This window comes from Aplysia californica, unplaced genomic scaffold, assembly GCF_000002075.1.
Source record: "Aplysia californica isolate F4 #8 unplaced genomic scaffold, AplCal3.0 scaffold00068, whole genome shotgun sequence".
NCBI lineage: Eukaryota > Metazoa > Mollusca > Gastropoda > Aplysiida > Aplysiidae > Aplysia > Aplysia californica.
The window spans coordinates 1,209,718-1,214,161 of NW_004797338.1; the positions used below are offsets into that span (position 1 = coordinate 1,209,718).

General features: G+C 42.5%; 1 protein-coding gene across 1 annotated transcript in view; it reads left to right on the plus strand.

Moving 5' to 3' along the window:
• Positions 1 to 4,444, plus strand: part of LOC106011185 (thrombospondin type-1 domain-containing protein 7A) — a gene marked incomplete at its 3' end in the record, with an annotated part of 102,014 nt that overhangs the window by 59,294 nt on the left and 38,276 nt on the right. Inside the window, 1 exon segment of the mRNA XM_013079936.2 lies at positions 2,840 to 2,901.

A 4,444-nucleotide genomic window follows, 5' to 3' on the forward strand; every position in this document is an offset into this window, starting at 1 on the left:
AAGGGGGTACTAAAAACGTAGATGTCTACTGAAGCTAATTTCAAACGTCCATGACCTTCAAACGCCCTCGACCTAGGGCATTGGTAGGGAGTTTATTCTTAAAAGAAACGAGCACGAACTTGTGTGCTGTATCATCTCTGTTAGAGTAACGAAAGAACTGGTTCCCATTCTGGTTATAATTATGTGCTGTTCAGGATATAATTGTATAACGTATCACTGCTTATCATGATATTGACTCATTTAGCTCGGTTTTGCTGTGGTTTTTTACGGTTAAACGTGTAACTTGGTGTGTCATTAATTAGGTTGATACTTTTGGGTTACAGTGCGGATGACCTTGGTTTGAATCCTGAGGCGAGCGTTTTCTAAATACGAGTCCAGTTCATATCATTGATGAACGTATCAAAGTTGGAGATCTAGCCTCTTAAATAATCTAACAATATTTCATCATCATCATCATCACCCAGTGCCAGATCTGTGACATACATCGGCGATCATGATTTTCCATTCATTCCTTTGCTCGGATGCTCTCAGAAAAGCTACGTTTCCCTGATTTTTCCCTGTTACCCATTTGTTTAGGTTCCCTAAGTATGTTGTTCTGGGCCTACCCCTGCCTCGCTTGCCCTCAATTTTGCCAGTGAGAGCTAGATGTTCAAGACCCTTATGTCTATTCAGGTGTCCCAAAAACTGCATTTGTCGTTTCCTGATTGTTTTTAACATTGAGCGTCCCACGTGGGCTTCATCAAGCACTACCTCATTTGATCTCTTTTCCTTCCACGATACTCTTAGCAGTCTCCTAAGAAACCACATTTCTGTTGCCCCTATTTTATTTTCACTGTCTTTAGTGATTGTTTCAGCATTCACAGCCATATAGAAGGGTTGACCATTCATAGCATTTCAGGACTTTCATTTTGGTGTTCATTGATATGTTTCTATTTTTCAGGATTGGGCTCATTTTATTGAAACTAGCCTTAGCCATTGCAGTTCTCCTTTTTATTTCTGCGGAAGATTTGGCATCAGATGTTATCATATATCCTAGATATTTAAACTGTTTGACTTGTTTGATCTTTTCATCTTTGCTAATGAGATTACAACTAGGATTTGCTGCTTTTTTTGGATATTACCATGCATTCTGTTTTCTTTACAATATTTAAAGAAGCGTTAAACTCACACGATACCATGCCGTACCATACTCTACCATACCATGCTATAACATACCATACCAGAGCAGACTATACCATAGCACCCTACGACTCTGCCCTGCGTAACCCTACCTTACCCTACCCCTTACCTACCTCTTACCTTACCCTACCCCTTACCTACCTCTTACCTTACCCTACCATACCTTACCATACTCTACCATACCCTACCAAGTCCCACCCTACTTTCCCCTACTCTCCCATACCATACCCTACCATAGCATAGCAAAGCATGGCATAGCATAGCATACCAGACCATACCATTGCGCCCCTTCCTTACCCTACCCTAACCTACTATACCCCATCATATCCTACCCTACCTTACCATTCTCTACCATACCCTACAATACCATATCATGCCCCATCCTACCCTACCCTACCCTACCCTACCCTACTGTAGCAGAGCGTAACATAGCATACCAAGCCAAACCATACAAGACCATACCATGCTATAACATACCATACTAGAGCAGACTATACCATAGCACCCTACCTTACCCTACCCCTTACCCCACCCTACCGTACCCTACCCCTTACCCCACCCTGCCCTACCCTACCCTACCTTACCATTCTCTACCACAGCAAAGCATAGCATGGCATAGCATAGCACACCGTACCATACTATACCATACCATACCACGTCATACAATACAGTACCATGCCACACCAAACAATACGATACCATATCATACCTGACCATACCATAGCGCCCCTTCCCTATCCTACCCTACCCCTACCCTATCATACCCTACTATACCCTACCATTCTCTATCAAACCCCACCGTTCTCTACCATACCCTACAACCCTACAATACCACACCATTCCCCACCCTACTCTACCCTACCCTACTCTACCCTACCCTACCATAGCACAGCATACCATACTATATCGTCCCTTCCTTATTCTGCCCTACCCTGCCCTACCATAGCATAGCACAGCATAGCATAACATAACATAGCATAGCATAGCATAACATAACATACCATAACATACCACACCATACCATTCCGCACCACACCACATCCACAGTTCAACAACCAGCCTCCAGTCTCCCTACCAGTAACTGGGCGTACTCCTCAAGGCCGGGCTTTCATTTCCAACATGTCCGAGTTGACACGCTAATTTGCCATACATTACCACGACATGACCCAACGCGTACGTTTGTTTGTGTACAAGCGCTGAAAAGCGTGACATCGGTTTGCCCCCCGAGGGACTCACAGTTCTCAGGATGCCAGAGATTAGATTCTGGTAACTGGATAGTGTGGGAATGAACAGTGACTAAAGTTTTCACGTGACTGGCGCTTGTGGCACGCGACTTCACTCACTGTAGGAGGAAGTTGTTGGATTGAGATGGCTGGAGTGAGCAGGAAAAGGGAAATGGAGAGACGGTGCTTAAAGGGAAGGGGTGAAGGGTTTATCAACTTGAGGGCGGGGAGGGGGGGGGGCTTTGTTACTCAAAGGATTTGGGTTCGAATCCATTGGTGGAAATTCATCTAAATGATTTTCTCTTTTTGTTTTAAGGATGGGTTTTTGGAGATAAAAGGTAACACGAAAGAGGGAGGGGAGGATTTTCACTCAAAGGATCTGAGTTCGAATCATTTGATGATAGTTTATCTTGTCGATTTTCTTCTTTTTTTTGCAGGATGGGGTTATGGATATGAAAACATAGGAATCAGAAGGAGCAAAGATTGACTCTAAAAGAAGGTAAGTTATAATCATGTTAATGGCCGTTTATACTATTGACTATCTCTATTGAACGTTGTATCCCACCCGGCCTTGGTTAGCCTTGCCGTCGGGTCAAACGGCTCACATCTTAAATTGTTTAAATTATGTGAATGGGGACGACACATATTTACGAACAAACATGGGGGAGTGGTGTCAACATGAAAGTCTCTGAATTAACAGAGACTAAGTACATACACACACCAGTAATTGTAAGTGACAAGTGACAACTCAGTATAAGAAAATACACACAGATTAAGAAAGATCTCTCAGATACAACTGGGCCAAGACGATAGAGGCAGTAATAATATCCCAATGAAGTCAGTGAAAAAATAAACCCACCAAAATGAATGGAATAATGATCCCAACGTCGTCCTCTAGCAGGGTACAGAGCTAATTAAGCTTTCTACTCCAACACAAAGTTGCACAATAACAAGCACATGCTTAACCTACAAATAACTTCCTTATTATGAAGCTTCAGACATCAACCAATAGCATAGTTCCATACGTATGGAACTCTGTAAAGTATAATATTATACTCAAGCTAGGAGAACCTACTTCTCTCAGACCTGCCTCATCCGGCAATGCTAGAGAAACAAAAAGAAAGAAGGAAACGATTGGGTGAAAAAGCAGGTTGGGGAGAGAAGTCTGCGAGGAGGAATGATAGTGAATAAAAAATGCAAGCAATTAAATCGTTTGTAAAAGTAGATGGATATTCCTAAAAAGGCACCCAAACTACCCAAAAATGAATAACATCTAACTGAAGATTCAAACCGGAGTTATTCATTTCGTATTAGGGGATGATACTGACATAACTGTAGGTGCACCCCTTGTGGAAAAAGATACAAAACTAGAAGCAGGTACTCTCAGACAGTCAAACCAACTTCATTATTCTCCCTCTTTCTGTCTATCCATCATCCTACTTTTCAACAGTTAGTATAAATCTATCCTGTCCAAGTACTTCCATTCTCGTTACTCAAACTAAACAATAATGATTTATACCATTCCTGTCTTCCCCCAAACCTACATGGTATACCTTCCTGTACCTATCATCCTTGACTTAGTCTTAGCACCTTCCCAAAGGGATGAAGACCAACACGTTCTCAGACGGTGCACCGCTGATAGACCGTGAAGGATTTCCCCTGTGTACACGTTAGCGAAGATGAGTTTTGAACTTGTTTCTTCATGTTAGGTACCATCTTTTCTACACTTATCTCTCATCAAGAGTTGTTAATAAGTAAAGAGAGAAATAGCTACCTTGCAGCTGTGGGGAAAGGTAACACGATTAAGGGGGACCTAAAGATAGAACGAAATAGTATAAGAAACACGAGAAACCCTTGATAGTAGTAATTATTTTCTGTGTTTTTAGGACGGAAGGATGGCTGTGGCATCTATGACATGTCGTGGGAGAAGACGGAATACTTATAATGACTTTCACCTGGGGGAGATGCAGAACGTGCAGTGCAAATTGTGAGGTTGCAGAGTGTAACTTAACCTATCTCGGTGGCCTCCTGCCCCTTTCCCT